Raw genomic sequence first — 23,718 nt, 5'->3', positions numbered from 1 at the left:
GCAAAACGACTCCTGACGAGGGCTGACCAGCAGCAGCAGCTGGTGTGTCTGTGCCGTCACCACCTGGACTGGGTGGAGGGCATTCCTGTCCACGTCCCCACTCTGTGGGTCAGAGGAGAAGGGAAGAGCACCACTGACTTTCAGTGAACCAGAGCACAAAACACAAAGCCTCAAGTAACCAAACTGAGTCCAAGAACACTGGCGGGAATGTGAGTGTAAGAATCCCACACATCTAAAATTCAATTCAATGTGACTGAAACAAGGGGTCAAAGTGAACACTCAGTGATAAGGACAGGCTTAGGGCAACCCCCTAAAATATCAAAGAAACACCTATCAGGAAATTGAAACTGAAATGCGGGAGTGCAGCCTTGAAGAGTGTGGCACCAGCACTCCTAAAAATCATTCCGAGAGAACAGGCCAGCCTCTGTGGCAGGTGCCCACCTGCCCCAGCCCGTGACCCAGGGCACACCCGTTCCTAAGTGGGCTGGAGCAGGAGGATGACTTCCCTGAAATAAAAGTGCATCCTTAACAAGCACTATGCCCAAGGAATATAGAAGCCAGTGTGAACTGTGCAGGCCGTTTTGAGACTAAGAAGTAAAGGAAAGATTTGGGGCAAATGGGGGCAGGAACTCAGGGCCTCGAGAGGGAGCTCAACTCTTCCTGAGTCCTTCCCTCACTGCACCGAGGGAAATCTACTAAAACACAGAGGGATTAAAATGCAGTAAGTGACCAGCTCTGCCCTTTCATAGCTGGAGCTGCTCGTCAGGATCAGACAGGACCGTGTGGTCAGCAACGCCGTTTGTCTGGTGTGTGACGAGCAGATACGTGGACGTGAGTCTGCTAAACATCTGTCCCCAAGCCCTGTGCTGGCATGTCCTCAAGTGTTATCTCATTTAATTCTCACAACAATCCTGTCAGGAGCTGTTATCCTAACCACATTAGTAAGAAAACAGACCCAAGGAAGGAGTTGAGGAGCCCAGGTACACACAGATAATGAGAAACAGGGCCTGATTTCCAACCCAGATCTTTTGATTCTGCACTGAGTTTCTTGTTGAATAGGAAAATCATTGCTTCCCTTCTCAAAAATAAATCATTGTTGCTGGAAACATTATGCTTTGAGTGGACAGATGATTCTAAAGCTTGTCCAAAGGACTTCTGATCCACTGGGAGACCTTGAGAATCAGACACCAAAGTGCCAGCCCTGCTGTGCCCAGCACACGGGGAAGATGAGCCTCTGGCTTGACTCGCACGTTCAACTGTCATCTTGAGAGAGACCTGAAAGGAAAATTGGTGACGTCAACTGTGTCTTCACGGAGGGACTAAGTTGTGAGCGTGTCTAAAGAGACCTCTTTCCTCAGAGTTCGGTTTTACTAGTGGACATGAGAGCAGACATCTGTTGTCTGCTCTCCATCAGTGAGTTCTGAAGACACCACCTTCAAAGGAGGCGGCGGTGGCTTGATGTTGTTCAAAACCTCACTCTTGTCACTGCCCTAAGGGACTTTTAGAAATGCCATTGAGTGGTCACAGCCAGCGGACAGCAGCGAGCGTGTGACCTGTCACAAGAGGCTTCCCCATGAGCGGGTGCCAGCCCAACCCCAGCCCTCACATCAGACACCCACCCGTGTGTGGGCCCCTAACCCAGAGCAGCAGCTGGGTGCTGGGACGGCGAGTCGTGGGTTTATCCTGCTCTCTGGCCTGGGAAGAGCAGGGAGGACAGGAGCAGAGAGGGGACCAGCAACTCCCCCAAACTGGCCTGCAGGGGAGGTGGGACAGGCAACTTTTTTTGGTCTGAAAATATTATGAAAAAGAACACAATTGGTTTCTTGGGCTTTTGGCCAAGTCTGCAGGAGCCATGGCAGAGACTGTCCTGTTCGGCAGAGCTGAGTGGCAGCAGGCCCCACTCTGGGACAGTCTCAAGTTCTGTGACGCACCCGAGATGTAAGGTAAGCACAGTAGGCTTCTCAGCCTCCCAGGCACGTCCCACAGGGAAAGCTCCTGATTATGGAGGAGTGTGATAAGTTGTCCTACACGATGATCAAGATCCCCAAATGTGTTAAGAGGCCAAGCACTGAGCAGCACGCACACCGGCAGGGTGTGAAGTGACCACACCGCTAATTAGCAGGTGTTTCTGAGTGACCTCTGGTTAGAGTGTCAGCTCAGACGCTGTAAGAAAACCCCAAGGCAGGCTGGGGGAACTCACAGCCAAAGCCGTATTACTCCAGCAGACTCCTTGGAGGGTGGAGCTGTAGGGTTTTTAAAAATACATATTTAGTTGCAAATTCTAAAAAATCAGATTGTTGGTGCAAAAATACAAGTATCTGGCTTCTCTGAGGGATCTGGCAACGTGGGAGGCCCACATTTCATCATGACACCAGCTAACAACTGATGTGAGAGTCCGTTGACACTAATAATCGTATGTATTACATATTTGTAAGGCGGAATTGATGTTCTGATACATGTTTACATTGTGAAATGATTCAGTCAAGTTAGTCAACCAATCTGTCACCCCATATGCTTATCATTTCTTTGTGGTAAAGACATCAAAAATCTATCTTTGGAAATTTTGAAGTATACAATGCATTATTTTTTATTATAGTCACTGCTGTGAGCAACAGATCACTAAAGCTTGTTCCTTGCATGTAACTGAAGTTTGGACCCTGTGTTGAAAACCACCCTTTCCCTATGCACCCCTCTCCTGCCTCAATAACCACCGTGCCACACTCCACTTGTCTGAGTTCAACTTTTTTTAGCGTCTACATGTGTGAGGTCATGAATATTTGTCCTTGTTTATGTTTAACTGATACATGATTGTGAACATTTGTGGGTACAAGATCATGTTTTGATACGTGTGTAAATTGTGTAATGAACAAATCCAGGTAATTAGCACCGCAAACATTATTTCCTTGTGGGAAGAACATTAAAAATCCCTTCTTCTAGCTATCTTGAAACACACGTTTTTGTTAACTGCGGTCACCCACCGTGCAGTGGAACACCAGACTTTGCCCCTGTCCTGCTAGGACAGTCCTTTTATCCACTGACCTGCCTCTCCCTCCCGCTGTCCTCTCGTGACCACATGCTTCTCTCCACTCCTATGAAATCAACTTCGTGGGTTCCACACGTGACTGAGAGCTGCCTCTGCCTTCCTGTGGCTGGCTTATTCCACTTGATATAACGTCCTTTGCGGTGCTGCAGATGACAGGATTCCACTATACACGTATATATGTCTAGCACCACACTCCCAGTGTGTATATACACCATATTTTCTTTATAAGGGTCTAAAGATAATGGATACTTCTTTGTTCATTCACTGTTGATGGCACTAGGTTGATTCCCCGTCTTGGCTGTTGTGAGCAGTTGCAGCCGTGATTGTGGGTGTGCAGACAGCTCTGAGACACTGATTCCCTTTCCTTTGGAGATGTACCCCGTAGTGAGATTGCTGGATCATTTGGTAATTTTACTTCTAATTTTGGGGGAATCTCTATACCACTTTCCACAATGGCTGTGTGAATCCACATTCCCACCAATGTTTTGTAGAAGTGCCCTTTCTCCACGTCTTTTGTCTTTTTGATAACAGCCACCCTAACAGGCGTAGGATGACAGCTCACTGTGCCTTCATTTCTATCTCCCCGATGATCAGTGATGTTGAGACCTGCTGGCCATGTGCATGCATTCTTTTTCTTTTTTTTTTTTTGCAGTTTTTGGCTGGGGCTGGGTTTGAACCTGCCACCTCCGGCATATGGGGCTGGTGCCCTACTCCTTTGCGCCACAGACACCGCACCCACGTGCATGCATTCTTGAGAATTATCTATTCAAGCCGTTTGCCCATTTCTAATCAGATTGTTTGGTTATTGCTATCGAGTTGGGTTCCTTATATAACTAGTGCTCTGGATATTAACCCTTTGTTAGATGTACAGTTTGCAAATATTATTCCCATTCTATAGATTGTCTTTTCACTCTGGTCATTGTTTTTTTGTTGTTGGTGGTGGGATTTTTTTTTTTCCCGGTACAAGGAGTTTACTGAACATTATAAAATACTGACAAAACAAATAGAAGAATACACAAATAAATGTAAAGATATCTCATGTGCACAGATGGGAAGAATTAATATTCTTAGGATGCCCACACTGTCGGAGGTGATCCAAAAGTTCATTGCAATCCCTATCCAAATTCCAATGACATTCTTCATAGAAACAGAAAAAATAATCCCAAAATTTAAAAATCACAAAAGACCCCAAATAACAACAGTAATCTGGAGCAAAAATAACAAAGCTGAAGGCATCACTCTGATTTCAAAATATACTATAATACAGTACAAGGCTACAGTAATCAAAACAGCATAATCCTGGATAAAAACAGACACATTGACCAAAAGAACAAAATACAGAGCCCAGGAACAAATCCATACATCTGCAGCTGATTGATCTTCCACAAAGATGCCAAAAACACACATGGCGGGAAGGGCAGGCTCTTCAAGCAGCAGCACCGTGAACCTGGACAAGGTCATGCAGAATGGTGAAGCCAGGCCCTGCCCCACCACGTACAAAAATCAACTCAGAATGGACGGAAGACTGAAACGTGAGATCCAAGGCTAAGAAATTACTAGGTGAAAACATAAGAGAAACACTTTCCGACCCTGGTCTGGGCAAGCTGTTGTGGATAAGTTCTCAAAAGCACAGACAACTTTAAATGGGCACGTGATTACCCCACAGTCCCCACGACTCCCTAAATCATTTAGGGTCATGCCCAGCCCTGTGTTTGAGTTCGAAACCCCAGTAAGTGGAAGCAATAATCTGGCCCTCATATCTATAACCACCTAAGAAGCACCAGCTGAAAGAAAGGTAGCAGAATTAAGATGTTAAAGTGCAATTTAACTCATGCAAGACCTACACTTCCAAGGTTTAGACTTACTTGCAAAATAAATTGGTTAAAATTATGATATGATACAAAAGAGGTAAGAAACGTAAGTATGTACCCCAGACTCTGCAAAGAAGCAGTTTTAAGGAGAATTTAGTTTCTTTTATTTGTTAACAGTTATGTCCGTGCTCGCTTCGGCAGCACATATACTAAAATTGGAACAATATAGAGAAGATTAGCATGGCCCCTGCGCAAGGATGACATGTAAGTTCGTGAAGCGGTCCATATTTTTATAAAATGGAAAAAAAAAAGTTATGTCCAATCCTGAATCTTTTTACAAATAATAAAGTCATGATTAACTTCAATTGTCAAGCCTTGTCAATTTTCTCAAGCCACCATTCCGGTATAGCTTCTAGGGAATGAAACCCAGGGCATGTTTCAGATACCGTCCTAACGGCTCCTCAGCCTCTGGACATCTAGACCCACATCCGGTGGCCGGCCTACAGGTCACCGTGAGTGTTTCACCTGCGTGTCTCGCTGGGCCGGCCCTCAGACCTTCTGCACTGCCACTGCCCGGCTCAGGGAATGGGAGCACTGGCCCCCAGGCTCAGAAGAATTTGGGCTGCCCTGGAGCCCCCTCCCCCCTCACTCCATATCCAGAGCCTTAAGCCTTGTTGTTGGTCTACACGCAGGGGTCCTCAACCTGCAGCCCACGGGCCATGTGAGGGGATGTGATTGCATTTGTTCCCATTGTTTTTTTACTTCAAAATAAGATATGTGCAGTGTGCGTAGGAATTTGTTCATAGTTGTTTTTTTTTTTTTTTAAACTATACTCCGGCCCTCCAACAGTCTGAGGGACAGTGAACTGGCCCCTGTTTAAAAAGTTTGAGAACGCCTGGTACAGTCTCTTCCCTTCCCTACCAACTCCATCTTTTTTTTTTTTTTCTGTAGAGACAGAGTCTCACTTTATGGCCCTTGGTAGAGTGCCGTGGCTTCACACAGCTCACAGCAACCTCCAACTCCTGGGCTTAAGCGATTCTCTTGCCTCAGCCTCCCGAACAGCTGGGACTACAGGCGCCCACCACAACGCCCGGCTATTTTTTGGTTGCAGTTTGGCCGGGGCGGGTTTGAACCCGCCACCCTCGGTATATGGGGCCGGCGCCCTACCGACTGAGCCACAGGCGCCACCCCCCCGACTCCATCTCTTTCCATGGTCTCATCCCTTCCACAGCCAGGCGGTCTCTGTGATCCCGAGACTAGCTCCTCTCCAAACATATCAGAGCTTTCACTGCTTCTAGAACCATCTAAAATTCTTAGCCTGGCCCTTACGGGGTCACTGGAGCCATTCTCCCCATGGCTCACCAAGGGCCACGGCTCACGTCTATTCTTTCATGTGGGCTGTTTCCTTTGCTGAAACACTTTCTCCTCTCCCTCCCACCCCTGCCCGGCACTCTTTATCCCACTAACTCCTCCTTGCTCCAGGGCTCATCGGAATGTCACATCTTCCATGAAGCTTCCCCCACACCCTGAGTGTGAACCTCACACCCCCATGATTCTGTCAGTGCACACACTGATATGCACTAGAATTATCTGATTGCTTCTGCAGTTTTGACGCCACTGCCCTCCCTTTCTAGCTGTAAGGCCCAAACAGGGCAGGAAAGTCCATCTTAACCACAGCTGTTACCATATTCCTACATGGCTGGCACAGAGTGGGTACTCAACTACCAAATGAATAAATGTATGAATAAATTTGTTATACCTGTCTATCAGATAGAAACCTTAAATAGAAAAGTTTACCATGATTAGAAGGGTACTGTCTGAGGGGGGCAAAACAGCAATCAAAACATGAAAGGCAAATCCTAATTCTAGGCAATAAACCATAATAACCACTAACCTCATTTGCATCAATAAGATGATTATGACAATATAAAGAGTCCCTTGAATGAAAACATAGTCCCAGCCTACAAAACCATGGCAGAGCAGCTGGGTCTGTACAGGTAAACTCTGGGATCTGTGCATCTTCTTAGCCTGTTTATTTCTGGCTCAGCATCGTCCAACTCCAGCTTTACTCCAACTGTTATGGGCTGGCACTCCATAAGTGCCTTATTGCAGAAAAAAGTTGAATGATTCCAAATAAATTTGGTTCCATATTGGAATCTATTTACATAGTGAGTCAAGTGTAGAGGTCGGACTAACAAAATGTGGCTGTTCAACATTTTCAGTGACTGTGAGATTGCCTGGAAGAGGCTGGTGCTGTCCATAGAAACAAAGATGGTTGTTTGTCAATTATTTCCTAAGAACCTTTTACTTTATCAGAGGGTCTTCTAAGTTATTCTGATTGTTCAAAGATGTATTCAGTCATAGCTACTTTACTGAGTGAGTTTCTGTGCCAACAACTGTTCTATTTTCTATGTATTTATCATTTAATCTAACAATTCTATGCAGTAGAATTATTGCTAATATTTTCCCATTTTGCCATATGGGGAAACTGAGGCTGGGGATTACTGGCGGCCTGTCCAGGTCACAGCCGGACCCTTGCCCAGGCAGACTTTCTCTCCTCAGGGACTTCCTCATGGTTAGCCTTTGGGTTAGGACAATAGGTATTTAGATAAATAGCCTCCTTTTTACCTTAACCTTTGTTTCTATTCACTATAACATTGCCTTTAGTTTTTAGGGATAAGTTTGGTAATTATGTTATTGAACATTATCATTTTCATGTTAATATAATAACTCCTTATACTGCATAATTGTCCCTTATAATCTGACTTTATGTTGCAAATATATATTGTGAGTGGGTCCCTAGTTCATTGTTACCTGATCTTTTATTCCAGTTTCTCAATAACTAAGGAATAGGAAATATGATGTGTGTTCTGCCTTCTCTGACTGCAAGTCCAGCCGTTCTGTCAGACCTAGGACCCCTTGTTCTCCAAGGTCAAAGATTTTCCCCAACAATTTTCTGAGCTCCTGAGATACCACGTGACACTTGACTCCAGGGCATGTGACTCCTACCAGGCTCTGTGGTCACCTTATACCTTATTAAATTCTTGTCACCTAACCGACAGTACCTATGGTGAGAAAACTTTCTCCCAGGGCTATTTTCCTGGTAGCTTGAAAACTGAAAGAAAAGGCCGGGTCAAAATGCCCTCTGGGAAACATTTGCTTCATGTTTAATTCCATCCACTAAATAAATTCCCAGGACTATGCTGGCCGAAGTGAGGCCAGGCCTGTTGTAAGAGGAAGGGTTGACAACCGATCCTTTCTTGGACCAAAACCTCCTGCCTTCCATCTGCCAGTCAACTGCGGAGTCAAGGTCCCAAGAGCTGTCAGCTTCCTCTGTGGACAGACCCCAGCCTGCCCAGTGCGCCACACATTTACGTAAGGAAAGAGCCAGCAGAGACCTCTGGGGCCATCTAGCCCGGCAGTTCCAGCCAAGATTCCAATATCTACCCTCCATTTTAGCCATGGACTGTGGCTGGTATCTGAAATGTGGCAAAAAATTGCAACTGAATATGTCAACTATAATAAGCTATATTTGCCAATGTTGTTCATGTAAGATAAATACAAATAAATTTATAGAGCCTGTGCTCTTGGTTCAAGATCTATATCCCACATAACTTGAAATCATCCTTAACCCAAAGCAAAGAAACTTGAGATTATTCATGAGATCTCAGGAGAGACTCAGGCCTCCTGGTGCTTTGCATGATCTGTTCTGATCCTGACTATGAAAGAGGAGGTGCAGTGAACCTCGCCATGCCTGGCCCCAGCTCCGTGCCTGGCCCCACATCCATGCCTGTCCTCACCTCCGTGCCTGGCCTCACCTCCATCTCACCTCCATGCCTGGCCCCAGCTCCGTACCTGGCCCCAGCTCCCACACCTGATCTGTATTGTCAATGCGGGACAGAAGAAAAAAAGAAAAGAGAGAGAAGAAAAAGAAAATTCAGAATTTCTTTTAGAATGGTACTGTTTAAATGTTTATATTAGCAAAATAATGGTATATCCAATTTTATTTTCCTGAGGGCCACAGACAGACACGGTGACCTACCCAAGATCACATCGCAAGGTAGACCAGAAGTTCTACACAGCCACACTCACTGCTGCACAGGCCAAACCAGTGGAGCAAATATTTGCTCAAAGCTGAGATCAACCACTCAGCCCAAACTGGATACCAGCATTAAGTCCTTATCAGGAAACAAACAGCATCTAAAACAAATTTGCAGACATTAGAGTTGGCAGGTGTCGTATGCTCCTCTGCAAAGAGGGATGAAAATCTAGAACACGAGCGAAGCCTGGGCTTGTCTGTAAACTTTCATGGAAAGTGTGTTAGGCCGAGATGGAGCTGAGCAAGACTGATGGGAGGGCGGAGAAACGCCCGCAGCCAGGGCTCAGTCTCTACAGAAGAGGAGGAACCACAAGGAAAACAAATTACATCAGTTCAGGCTAACGGGATAAAGATAAGAGAAGCACAAGAGCCAAGAGAGATAAGGTAAGCCCCGGGGTTAAAGAGTATTAGAGGGGCAAACACATCACGGGGAAAGATGAGGAGTGAGAAGCCAGGGAGGCCGCAGGATTCATCACAACTCTGAAATCCGCTGAGATTCTGAACTCATTTTTAAAGTCAGCCCTCTCAGTTAAAAAAAAAAAAAAAAAGTAAGAAAGAGAAAGGAAAGATGATGAATTTGAAAAGAATTAAAGTTCTCAGGAAAAATATCCCTGACAAAAAGCAGACTAGGCCTCCCGGTAAGAATGCACCACATCACATCCCTGAGAGAGTGTAAGCCAGTCAGGAAACAAACACGAGATTTAGCCAAGAAACTGGTTTCTACTAGTTCCTAAATTAAACCATTTAATTGAATTACATCTTGTTTTATAAGAGTCTTTTGTTTTGGGGGGTTTTTGCAGAGGTTTAGGTTTTTTTTTTAATTAATAATAGATGCTAGATATAGAATCTGGAACAAACCTTGAACGAGCTCTTGGTTCAATGCTTTAAATTTTAACCAAGTCATCGCTCATACTTCAGATACCAAGTGACAGAAATCAACAGAGACAGCGGGTACCTGCATTTGAGATGCAAGCCCAGGAGCTCAGAGCTTTCCAAACTCACTGATACTAATAAGGACTAACACTTACCCAGATACCAACTCCTCGGAACAGCTGTTGTGACATGTGTACCTCACTTCTTAGCAGATGAGAAAAACAAGAACGAAGGACAAATGTCACCATTAGCTTTATGTGATATACGTATCGGCCAATATGTTGTCTGGAAACCGAATATGGAAGCACCTTGTTTTAAGAAATCTTGCTCAGTGAAAAATGAGCTTTGAAAAAATAAGAAGTTATTCACCTTATAAAAGGTTCACATAAAATGGATTTTCAGAGCATTCCTTGATTCTGTATCTTGAATTAATTTAAATATCTTAATACAGATATTAAGTTCCTTGCAATTCTATTAACATGCCAAGGAACAAGCAGACATGAGGCATCACTACACTACATTTCAGACACTAGTCACTAAGCCTGAATGTGATTACACTCAACTTTTCAGAAATATGCGAACATCCGCTTCAAAGTAAGACTCCTGCGGAAAGTGAAATTGAACAGAATATGGGGCCTTTCCCTCTGCTCCTTAAGGAGGCCCAGCTGAGGAGGGGACCAGAGATGCGGCCTGCACTCCACGTGTGTGGGTGTTCACGTGTGCCGGAGTCACGTGTGCTGGAGTTGACCACAGGGCTCTGGCTACTGTCAAGCAGGGAAGGAGCCCTGAAGGCGGCAGCCACCACATTCCAGGGTTAATCTGCTGTCACCTCACTATCAACCTACCAACCACCATTCCTTTTCCCAGCTCGGAGAAACAAGAAATTACACTTCTTAGAACTACAAAGAAAAAAAATCTGAGTGTGGGACAGAAAGAAAAGTCTATTTCTTTTCCACCTTCCCAGTTGCAAAGGGGAAAAGCAATCTATTTCTTTAACAATAAGATACTCTAGCCACTGGTAAGATTCCAAACTCATCTTTGCCAAAAAGTACATACATTTAATTATTCATATATATTGCTTCGTATCTCTTAAGTAATTTGTTCTGAAGCAGCCAACCCAGAGTGCAAAGGGGTGAGCTCTGGAGCTGAGCAGGTCCTGCTTCAAAGGGCAACTCTGATCTCAGTCAGTGTTCTCTCTGGCCCTATGTTCTCACATGTAAAATAAAAATAATAAAGCTACACTATCCACAGTCACCACAGCACACCTGTAAAGACTCTAATTTTTATGGTTGAATAGCATACCATGGCATATACACGTGTGTATACACACACAGGGTAGCCATAATGTGCAGTCACCACATTTTTCTTTTTATTAATTTCAGATTAATACAAGGGCACAAATGATTAGGTTACCTTGTTTGTTTTTGTTAGGTAAAATCCAACTTGTAGTTGAGCCCTTTACCCAGGAGGTGTGAAATTTAAAAAGAATTAAATGCCATAAAAAAACATAAATCCCTTGGCAATATGAACACAGGCCCTAAGCATACTTGGCAGAGAATAAATGCTTACTATATAATGGAAGTTATTATCACAATTGTTGTAAAATTAATTCAAAAGTCCACAATCTATAAAGTGTGCTTTCCTCTCTTAATAATTTAAATTCTCATATTCTTTTTCTCACTTAAATTTTCTTTGATAAAGTAGGCAAATACATATTACATCTGTTTTGCATATTTTAGAAAAAATATTACAAACACATTTAATATAGAGAAAAATATAAAGTATATTGCAATATAGACCAAGATATCTCTAAACATCCTCTCTTTATCTAGGCAACCAACTGAACTAGAGTTTCACCCTCGACGTCCCCTGAGCACAAGGATTTTTAATGAAGATTTAGAAAGAAAACAGTTGCCTAAGAAATGCTGTGTTGGGGAGTTACACCGACTTGGGGAGATGGAGCTCACAAGATGCTAAATCTTGTTGGTGGGTAGATCATGTCTGGTATTGTAATCAAGGGGCTGTCTCCATGCCGCTCTAAGAACTGGCTGCATAATAAAAAGATGAGTATAAAAATGTAATCACTAGGGCGGCACCTGTGGCTCAAAGGAGTAGAGCGCTGACCTTGTACACCAGAGGTGGCGGGTTTAAACCCAGCCCTGATCAAAAATTGCAAAAAAAAAAATAAAATAAAAAAGTAATCACTATGCTAAAAATAAGGAATTTAACTTTGTCTTTATTATAAAATATTTCAAAGAGATAGTACTACCTCTTAATTGGGCTGGTGTATTAAAAATAAGCACCATTTGCCCGCTGATATTTTCAAGAAAGAAGCACCATGAAGGATGACCGGTGATGTATAGGCCTTCTCCAGAGCCAAACCACCTGCCAGTGAAACTCAGCCGAAAGTTAATAGCAAAGGAGGGCGAGGGACTCTGGGGAGGGATTTTCAGGAAAAGAAGCTATGATAAAATTCCGATTCACTAGAGTGTAGTGGGCTCTCCAGGGACACTGAATGTCCATCAGAGGGGTCACGGGGATGAACCACTCTATCATCAGAGGACAAGATTCAGCGTTACTAAGATAGCTGATAAATATGCAATCCTGGAGGGTGTAACATTGAAAACTGGATTTTTCATTTTTAAGGTACTTGTGGCAACAACAAATTAGAATTTGTGTTATTTCTGAGGCACTTCTCAAACCCTGCGCATGGTGTGTGAAGTCCCCCGGCCCACGTTCCGTGCCTCACTCTGACACACCACTCTGTGCTTCTCCTGTTTGCCACTTGCTGTGGTTTGGTGTCTCCCCCACAATTCACATGTTAGAAACTTAGTCCCAGCACACAGTGTAGGATGGTGAGACCTCATGAGAGGCTAAGCCCTCAGGAATGAATTAGTGTAGTTGTTCTGGGAATGGGTCAGCCAGTGATCCTGGGCTGCTTTTCAGGCTGTGGCTTCCTCCTGTGTTCTCCTGCTGTGAGTGGACACGGCACGAAGACTCTCATGGGATGCCAGTGTCAGCACGCAGACTTCCCAGGCCTAGAACTGCAGGAAATAAGCTTCTGTTCTTTATAAATTACGCCGCCTATCAACTTCTGCTATAGCAACAGCAAACAAGCAGAGACCCCACTATCTGTGAGCACCGTGCCATAACCCCACTTGCTACTGGCCTGAGAGGTTCACGACTCCTTCTCCTTTAAAATCCAGAATTCAGGAGCACCCTGCAAACCATGTCCCAGCTGTCTGGTCAGTGCGGAGCCCACAGCATCTTCTGTCCTGGCATTCCTTCCTCTGGTGTCTCAACCTGACTCATGGGAAGAATACAGGTAAGGGTGGGTTATTCTGGCCAATTAAGGATTGTTCTATGGTTTTTAGCTGCATGTGAAAAGATCAACATGGCACATACATATGAGCTTAGGGGAATATTTGAGTTTGTCTTATCAGCGTTTTTGAATAGAGGTCTGATTTTCAAGAGACAACTGTTTTCAGCAAAGTTTCCCCTAACCGCGGCTCTCTGCTCCAGCTGTCTGTCATGGACATGAAACATTCCTCCACAAATGTTAGAGTGGTGCTACGCAGAGACCAGACATGTTTGTTCTTCTCTTCACCACTCCTATCTGAGGTGCAAGCGTACCGGCCCCTTTCTCAGGATGTGATCCAAAAGCCCAGCTTCCCCCGGCACCGGGTCAGCCAGGCTGGTTCAAGCCTCCTCCATCTTCACACACAGACCCAGCCCGAGTTTCTTAGCCATTTGCTTTTCTGGAATGTCCTCTCTGACTCAGCCTCACCACCAAGATTATACCTATCAGTGCTGAAATACCAGTGCCTCCCTGTGAAGTAAGGGGAGGTGCCCATGGCAGTCCCAGGAAGGGGGGAGAGCACAGGCATCGTGTCAGTTTTTGAGGTTATACCACACTGTCCAGCTCACTGTCTGCCCACCCCTCCCAGATAAGCAGCAGGCGGGGCTGGCTTCACATTCCTGCCAGGTTCCTTAACCTCAAAAGAGCCCTCTGCCTTCAGACACCTGCCAGTCTCTAAGATGGCGCCTCTGAGTTCTTGGCAGTAATTAGGAAAATGTTCTAATCACCTGTGATGCTGTGGGAACACTCAGGGCTGGGCTGAGTGTACACTCCTGAATGGATTACATTAAAAAGCCTTGTGTATGATTCAAGTAATTGAAAAATAGGATATATTTTGGAGATTTTTCATACATATGATTGCTAGAATTTTTTATCTAAAACCAAAGTGTCCTTATTCTTTGACATTAAAAATTATGTTTCAAAAGACTAATAAATTTGTGAAGGTAAATTACCCTACCTCATTCACATTGTTCTCAACTTGCCACGAAATTATTAATATCTCCCACGGGCTTCCCCCTTCATTAAGTTGTAGTCTATGCTCAGAATGCTTCTCTTACGGGAACAAAAACTTTCTTTAAAATGGTCTTACATCTTGACTCTACTCACCCCCCACCCAAGTCCTCCACACTTCACTCCATGCCTCCCATCACAGAGGGAGTTACAGAGAACAGAGGAGGGCGTCTGCCCTCCCATCACAGAGGGAGTTACAGACAGAGAACAGAGGTGGGCGTCTGCCCTCCCATCACAGAGGGAGTTACAGAGAACAGAGGAGGGCGTCAGCCCTCCCATCACAGAGAGAGTTACAGAGAACAGAGGAGGGCGTCAGCCCTCCTATCACAGAGGAAGTTACAGAGAACAGAGGAGGGCGTCAGCCCTCCCATCACAGAGGGAGTTACAGACAGAGAACAGAGGTGGGCGTCAGCCCTCCCATCACAGAGGAAGTTACAGAGAACAGAGGTGGGCGTCAGACCTCCCATCACAGAGGGAGTTACAGACAGAGAACAGAGGTGGGCGTCAGCCCTCCCATCACAGAGGGAGTTACAGACAGAGAACAGAGGTGGGCGTCAGCCCTCCCATTACAGAGGGAGTTACAGACAGAGAACAGAGGTGGGCGTCAGCCCTCCCATCACAGAGGGAGTTAAAGACAGAGAACAGAGGTGGGCGTCTGCCCTCCCATCACAGAGGGAGTTACAGACAGAGAACAGAGGTGGGCGTCAGCCCTCCAATCACAGAGGGAGTTACAGACAGAGAACAGAGGTGGGCGTCAGCCCTCCCATCACAGAGGGAGTTACAGACAGAGAACAGAGGTGGGCGTCAGCTCTCCCATCACAGAGGGAGTTACAGACAGAGAACAGAGGTGGGTGTCAGCCCTCCCATCACAGAGGGAGTTATAGACACAGAACACAGATGGATATTGGCCCTCCCATCACAGAGGGAGTTACAGACAGAACAGAGGTGGACGTCAGCCTTCCCATCACAGAGGGAGTTACAGACAGAGAACAGAGGTGGACGTCAGCCTTCCCATCACAGAGGGAGTTACAGACAGAGAACAGAGGTGGGCGTCAGCCTTCCCATCACAGAGGGAGTTACAGACAGAGAACAGAGGTGGGCGTCAGCCCTCCCATCACAGAGGGAGTTACAGACAGAGAACAGAGGTGGGCGTCTGCCCTCCCATCACAGAGGGAGTTACAGACAGAGAACAGAGGTGGGCGTCTGCGCTCCCATCACAGAGGGAGTTACAGAGAACAGAGGAGGGCGTCAGCCCTCCTATCACAGAGGAAGTTACAGACAGAGAACAGAGGTGGGCGTCAGCCCTCCCATCACAGAGGGAGTTACAGACAGAGAACAGAGGTGGGCGTCAGCCCTCCCATCACAGAGGGAGTTACAGACAGAGAACAGAGGTGGGCGTCAGCCCTCCCATTACAGAGGGAGTTACGGACAGAGAACAGAGGTGGGTGTCAGCCCTCCCATCACAGAGGGAGTTATAGACACAGAACACAGATGGATATTGGCCCTCCCATCACAGAGGGAGTTACAGACAGAACAGAGGTGGACGTCAGCCTTCCCATCACAGAGGGAGTTACGGACAGAGAACAGAGGTGGGCGTCAGCCCTCCCATTACAGAGGGAGTTACAGACAGAGAACAGAGGTGGGCGTCAGCCCTCCCATCACAGAGGGAGTTACAGACAGAGAACAGAGGTGGGCGTCTGCCCTCCCAAAACAGAGGGAGTTACAGACAGAGAACAGAGGTGGGCTTCAGCCCTCCCATCACAGAGGGAGTTACAGACAGAGAACAGAGGTGGGCGTCAGCCCTCCCATTACAGAGGGAGTTACAGACAGAGAACAGAGGTGGGTGTCAGCCCTCCCATCACAGAGGGAGTTATAGACACAGAACACAGATGGATATTGGCCCTCCCATCACAGAGGGAGTTACAGACAGAGAACAGAGGTGGGCGTCAGCCTTCCCATCACAGAGGGAGTTACAGACAGAGAACAGAGGTGGGTGTCAGCCCTCCCATCACAGAGGGAGTTATAGACACAGAACACAGATGGATATTGGCCCTCCCATCACAGAGGGAGTTACAGACAGAGAACAGAGGTGGACGTCAGCCTTCCGATCACAGAGGGAGTTACAGACAGAGAACAGAGGTGGGCGTCAGCCCTCTCATCACAGAGGGAGTTACAGACAGAGAACAGAGGTGGGCGTCTGCCCTCCCATCACAGAGGGAGTTACAGACAGAGAACAGAGGTGGGCGTCTGCCCTCCCATCACAGAGGGAGTTACAGACAGAGAACAGAGGTGGGCGTCAGCCCTCTCATCACAGAGGGAGTTACAGACAGAGAACAGAGGTGGGCGTCAGCCTTCCCATCACAGAGGGAGTTACAGACAGAACAGAGGTGGGCGTCTGCCCTCCCCTCACAGAGGGAGTCACAGACAGAGAACAGAGGTGGGCGTCAGCCCTCCCATCACAGAGGGAGTTACAGACAGAGAACAGAGGAGGGCCTCAGCCCTCCCATCACAGAGGGAGTTACAGACAGAGAACAGAGGTGGGCGTCAGCCCTCCCATTACAGAGGGAGTTATAGACACAGAACACAGATGGATATTGGCCCTCCCATCACAGAGGGAGTTACAGACAGAGAACAGAGGTGGGCGTCAGCCCTCCCATTACAGAGGGAGTTATAGACACAGAACACAGATGGATATTGGCCCTCCCATCACAGAGGGAGTTACAGACAGAGAACAGAGGTGGGCGTCTGCCCTCCCATCACAGAGGGAGTTACAGACAGAGAACAGAGGAGGGCGTCAGCCCTCCCATCACAGAGAGAGTTACAGAGAACAGAGGAGGGCGTCAGCCCTCCCATCACAGAGGAAGTTACAGAGAACAGAGGAGGGCGTCAGCCTTCCCCTCACAGAGGGAGTTACAGACAGAGAACAGAGGTGGGCGTCAGCCCTCTCATCACAGACGGAGTTACAGACAGAGAACAGAGGTGGGCGTCTGCCCTCCCATCACAGAGGGAGTTACAGACAGAGAACAGAGGTGGGCGTCAGCCCTCTCATCACAGACGGAGTTACAGACAGAGAACAGAGGTGGACGTCAGCCTTCCCATCACAGAGGGAGTTACAGACAGAGAACAGAGGTGGGCGTCAGCCCTCCCATTACAGAGGGAGTTATAGACACAGAACACAGATGGATATTGGCCCTCCCATTACAGAGGGAGTTACAGACAGAGAACAGAGGTGGGCGTCAGCCCTCCCATCACAGAGGGAGTTACAGACAGAGAACAGAGGTGGGCGTCAGCCCTCCCATCACAGAGGGAGTTACAGACAGAGAACAGAGGTGGGCGTCAGCCCTCCCATCACAGAGGGAGTTACAGACAGAGAACAGAGGTGGGCGTCAACCCTCCCATCACAGAGGGAGTTACAGACAGAGAACAGAGGTGGGCGTCAGCCCTCCCATCACAGAGGGAGTTACAGACAGAGAACAGAGGTGGGCGTCTGCCCTCCCCTCACAGAGGGAGTTACAGACAGAGAACAGAGGTGGGCGTCAGCCTTCCCATCACAGAGGGAGTTACAGACAGAGAACAGAGGAGGGCGTCTGCCCTCCCATCACAGAGGGAGTTACAGACAGAGAACAGAGGTGGGCGTCAGCCCTCCCATTACAGAGGGAGTTATAGACACAGAACACAGATGGATATTGGCCCTCCCATCACAGAGGGAGTTACAGACAGAGAACAGAGGTGGACGTCAGCCTTCCCATCACAGAGGGAGTTACAGACAGAGAACAGAGGTGGGCGTCAGCCCTCCCATTACAGAGGGAGTTATAGACACAGAACACAGATGGATATTGGCCCTCCCATCACAGAGGGAGTTACAGACAGAGAACAGAGGTGGGCGTCTGCCCTCCCATCACAGAGGGAGTTACAGACAGAGAACAGAGGAGGGCGTCAGCTCTCCCATCACAGAGAGAGTTACAGAGAACAGAGGAGGGCGTCAGCCCTCCCATCACAGAGGAAGTTACAGAGAACAGAGGAGGGCGTCAGCCTTCCCCTCACAGAGGGAGTTACAGACAGAGAACAGAGGTGGGCGTCAGCCCTCTCATCACAGACGGAGTTACAGACAGAGAACAGAGGTGGGCGTCTGCCCTCCCATCACAGAGGGAGTTACACACAGAGAACAGAGGTGGACGTCAGCCCTCCCATCACTGAGGGAGTTACAGACAGAGAACAGAGGTGGGTGTCAGCCTTCCCCTCACAGAGGGAGTTACAGACAGAGAACAGAGGTGGGCGTCAGCCTTCCCATCACAGAGGGAGTTACAGACAGAGAACAGAGGTGGGCGTCAGCCCTCCCATTACAGGGGGAGTTACAGACAGAGAACAGAAGTGGACGTCAGCCCTCCCATTACAGGGGGAGTTACAGACAGAACAGAGGTGGGCGTCAGCCCTCCCATCACAGAGGGAGTTACAGACAGAGAACAGAGGTGGGCGTCAGCCCTCCCATTACAGAGGGAGTTATAGACACAGAACACAGATGGATATTGGCCCTCCCATCACAGAGGGAGTTACAGACAGAGAACAGAGGTGGGCGTCAGCCCTCCCATCACAGAGGGAGTTATAGACAGAGAGCAGAGGTGGGCGTCAGCCCTCGCATCACAGAGGGAGTTACAGACAGAGAACAGAGGTGGGCGTCAGCCCTCCCATCACAGAGGGAGTTACAGACAGAGAACAGAGGTGGGCGTCAGCCCTCCCATCACAGAGGGAGTTACAGACAGAGAACAGAGGTGGGCGTCAGCCCTCCCATCACGGAGGGAGTTACAGACAGAGAACAGAGGTGGGCGTCAGCCCTCCCATCACGGAGGGAGTTACAGACAGAGAACAGAGGTGGGCGTCAGCCCTCCCATCACGGAGGGAGTTACAGACAGAGAACAGAGGTGGGCGTCTGCCCTCCCATCACAGAGGGATTTACAGACAGAGAACAGAGGTGGGCGTCAGCCCTCCCCTCACAGAGGGAGTTACAGACAGAGAACAGAGGTGGGCGTCTGCCCTCCCATCACAGAGGGAGTTACAGACAGAGAACAGAGGAGGGCGTCAGCCCTCCCATCACAGAGGGAGTTACAGACAGAGAACAGAGGAGGGCGTCTGCCCTCCCATCACAGAGGGAGTTACAGACAGAGAACAGAGGAGGGCGTCTGCCCTCCCATCACAGAGGGAGTTACAGACAGAGAACAGAGGAGGGCGCCAGCCCTCCCATTAGAGAGGGAGTTACAGACAGAGAACAGAGGTGGGCGTCAGCCCTCCCATCACAGAGGGAGTTACAGACAGAGAACAGAGGAGGGCGTCAGCCCTCCCATCAGAGAGGGAGTTACAGACAGAGAACAGAGGAGGGCGTCTGCCCTCCCATCACAGAGGGAGTTACAGACAGAGAACAGAGGAGGGCGTCAGCCCTCCCATCAGAGAGGGAGTTACAGACAGAGAACAGAGGTGGGCGTCAGCCCTCCCATCACAGAGGGAGTTACAGACAGAGAACAGAGGTGGGCGTCAGCCCTCCCATCACAGAGGGAGTTACAGACAGAGAACAGAGGTGGGCGTCAGCCCTCCCATCACAGAGGGAGTTACAGACAGAGAACAGAGGTGGGCGTCAGCCCTCCCATTACAGAGGGAGTTATAGACACAGAACACAGATGGATATTGGCCCTCCCATCACAGAGGGAGTTACAGACAGAGAACAGAGGTGGGCGTCTGCCCTCCCATCACAGAGGGAGTTACAGACAGAGAACAGAGGTGGATGTCAGCCCTCCCATCACAGAGGGAGTTACAGACAGAGAACAGAGGTGGGCGTCAGCCCTCCCATCACAGAGGGAGTTATAGACACAGAACACAGATGGATATTGGCCCTCCCATCACAGAGGGAGTTACAGACAGAACAGAGGTGGACGTCAGCCTTCCCATCACAGAGGGAGTTACAGACAGAGAACAGAGGTGGGCGTCAGCCTTCCCCTCATAGAGGTTGTTATAGATATAGAACAGAGGTGGGTGTCAGCCCTCCCATTACAGAGGGAGTTATAGACCCAGAACACAGATGGATATCGGCCCTCCCATCACAGAAGGAGTTACAGACAGAGAACAGAGATGGGCGTCAGCCCTCCTATCACAGAGGTTGTTATAGACACAGAACCGAGATGGATATCACTGCTCAGCACCTGGATTTTTCTCCAGTGTCGTCCCTGCACTGTAGATTCCTTCCTTAAGTCTTCCCAGACCACTGTTTCTACCTTGAATCCTCCACTGTCTTGGACCTGAAATCAGTGTGTTCTCACCACTCTGTGGAAATTCTTCCCCTCGATTCCGATGTTCTCTTTGCTAGGACTTTCCCTTCCACCTGCATCTCCTGTGCTTGTCTCAGATCCCACAGGTCACAACAGCCTCACCACCCCCACTCCGCCCTGGGCTCTGCTCCCCGACTCCCCCTTCTCCTCCATCCCAGGCTCTAACCCTTAGACCTGACTTGGACCCACATTTCCTGTGTCTCCTCCAATACCCGTCATCGCCCCTTGTCCTCAATGTCCCTCTCTCTTGCTTGCGTTCACACTACCTCCCATCCAGTGGGGACGTCACGTGTCCTGTCTCCTAGCACAGGCCCTTCTGTGGGTCTCCCTCCCCCCAGGGTCCTCCCTCCTCCTCTCCCCGGCCCTGATTGTAAAGCAGCACCCTATTTCTGCTCTAATGCATTTCATATCTGCCCTTTCTTTCTGAGGAAAAAAGTCCAAAGTCTTGTTTCTGAAAAATGTGACCTTCTGTGGTACTTTTTCAACCTGTACAACACTTCATTTTTTAAATCTAAATAAATATTTTTAACTACCCTTTACTTCAGTCTGAAAGAATTCCAAACAGTTACAGATACACAACTGTGTCCCAGCTCTGAACTTTATTTAGCTATCCCTTCTTTGCTTGTTGTAATCCTGTCTTTTCCTCGATACCCACATACACAAGTTAATTCCTGGCTCTCAGGTGAAAGATAACACCCCCCACCACCAAGTCTCCACACTCCGCCAGGCTTTGTATGCCCCTGGTGGTCAGGCAGAGGGAAGGGCTGCCTTGTCCAGCACAACAACTTGCCTGAATCTAGCTGATCTTGTCAAATCTAGCTCATAGTAAAGGTGGTAAGTCCCAGCTCAGAGCGACGGATCCACAGAAAGGGCCACCCGGGATGAGCCTCCCAGACCCGGCTGTGCCTAGCTGCTCCTGCAGGAGGCTTCCACCTGCCCCTCGTCCCTCAGCAACTAGTCAGGTGTGTTTCTTATCCTGTGTGCTCCTGTCTTTTCTCTCTCAAACACAATGTGAGCAGGAAAAGGAGATGGTGCCTGACATCTAAGCCAAATCATCAACGCTGTGCTTTATTTCTCTGTAGAAGACAGAATAATGCTCCCCCAGGTGGACACACCCGCTCCCCAGAGCCTGCGAATACGTTGGGTGACGTGTCCAAAGGGACTTAGCAGATGTGATTAAGGCTACTGACTGGATGATGTTAATTAAGAAAGAAAGATTACCCTGGATTATCTGTGCAGGTTCAGGCAACCACATGAATCCGCACGTGTAGAAGACTCGCTCCATCAGAGGACCCAGCTAGCCGCCACTGGCTTTGAAGTTGGAGAAAGGGGCTGTGAGCCCGGGGACAGCCCTCAGCTGAAATCCCAGCTGTAGACTCTCAGTTCTACAATCTTAAAATAATAAATTCAACCGACAGTCTGACTGAAGAAGGAAACCTCCCCTGGTGTCTCCAGAAGGAAGCAGAACCTGCCCACAACACCTAGGTCTGGGTCCTGTGAGAGCCGCCTGGACTCCCATACGCAGGGCACCAGGGTGCCGCCTCCAAGCTGCGTCACTCCACAGAGTCTGCAGTCATGTTACTCCAGCAGCAGGCATCTGACCCCTCTCCCGAGGCTGTCTACCCAGGCACACCTGACCTGTGAGGGTTTGAATCCACTAGAACTAAGAATAAAGTGTGCACACTTCCTGTGCACAAAAACAGAGAAGTAGATGTCTGGAACAGAATAGAGAACCAAGAGATGAATCCAGCCACTTACCGTATTTTGATCTTTGACAAGCCAATTAAAAACATTCAGTGGGGAAAAGATTCCCTATTTAACAAATGGTGCTGGGTGAACTGGCTGGCAACTTGTAGAAGACTGAAACTGGACCCACACCTTTCACCATTAACTAAGATAGACTCTCACTGGATAAAAGATTTAAACTTAAGACATGAAACTATAAAGATACTAGAGGAGTGTGCAGGGAAAACCCTTGAAGAAATCGGCCTGGGTGAATATTTTATGAGGAGGACTCCCCAGACAATTGAAGCAGCCTCAAAAATACAGTACTGGGACCTGATCAAACTAAAAAGCTTCTGCACAGCCAAGAACACAGTAAGTAAAGCAAGCAGACAGCCCTCAGAATGGGAGAAAATATTTGCAGGTTATACCTCCGATAAAAGTCTAATAACCAGAATCTACAGAGAACTCAAACGTATTAGCAAGAAAAGAACACGTGACCCCATCTCAGGGTGGGCAAGGGTCTCGAAGAGAAACTTCTCTAAAAAAGACAGATGCATGATCTACAAACACATGAAAAAAAGCTCATCATCCTTAATCATTAGAGAAATGCAAATCAAAACTACTTTGAGATATCACCTAACCCCAGTAAGAGTAGCCCACATAACAAAATCCCAAAACCAGAGATGTTGGCGTGGATGTGGAGAAAAGGGCACACTTCTACACTGCTGGTGGGAATGCACACTAATACGTTCCTTCTGGAAGAAGGTTGAGAATAGAGACCTAAAAATAGACCTGCCATTCAATCCTATAATTCCTTTACTAGGTTTATACACAGAAGACCAAAAATCACAATATAACAAAGACATCTGTATCAGAATGTTTATTGCAGCCCAATTCATAATTGCTAAGTCATGGAAGAAGCCCAAATGCCCATCAACCCACGAATGGTCTAGCAAACTGTGGTACATGTATACCATGGAATATTATGCAGCCTTAAAGAAAGATGGAGACTTTACCTCTGTCATGTTTACATGGATGTAGCTGGAACATATTCTTCTTAGCAAAGTATCTCAGGAATGGAAGAAAAAGTATCCAATGTACTCAGCCGTACTATGAAGCTAAATTATAGCTTTCACATGAAGGCTATAACCCAACTATAGCACAAGAATAGGAGGGAAGGCCAAGGAAGGGGAAGGGAGGGGGAAGTTAAAGTGGAGGGAAGGTAATGGGTGGGGCCACACGTATGGTGCATCTTGTACAGGCGAAACGTACTAAAGGCAGAATACAAATGTCTACATACAATAACTAAGAAAATGCCAGGAAGGCTACATTGAACAGTTTGATGAGAATATTTCAGATTGTATATGAAACCAGCACATTGTACCCCTTGATTGCACTAATGTACCCAGCTATGATTTAACAATAAAAAAAAAAAAGAAACCTAAAGACGTGTTTGTTATTTTTCACATTACATTGTAAGTGAC

At 47.6% G+C, this 23,718-nt stretch overlaps 1 non-coding gene across 1 annotated transcript; it reads left to right on the top strand.

Annotated features, from left to right (window-relative positions):
• Positions 1 to 5,039: 5,039 nt before the first annotated feature.
• Positions 5,040 to 5,146, top strand: LOC128595016 (U6 spliceosomal RNA). Its single transcript, XR_008382711.1, has one exon. It is a non-coding gene; the product is annotated as a U6 spliceosomal RNA (small nuclear RNA).
• Positions 5,147 to 23,718: the final 18,572 nt, after the last annotated feature.

The sequence above is a fragment of the Nycticebus coucang genome, chromosome 9, assembly GCF_027406575.1.
Source record: "Nycticebus coucang isolate mNycCou1 chromosome 9, mNycCou1.pri, whole genome shotgun sequence".
Classification (NCBI taxonomy): Eukaryota; Metazoa; Chordata; class Mammalia; order Primates; family Lorisidae; genus Nycticebus; species Nycticebus coucang.
This window is presented reverse-complemented; position numbering and strand designations above follow the sequence as displayed.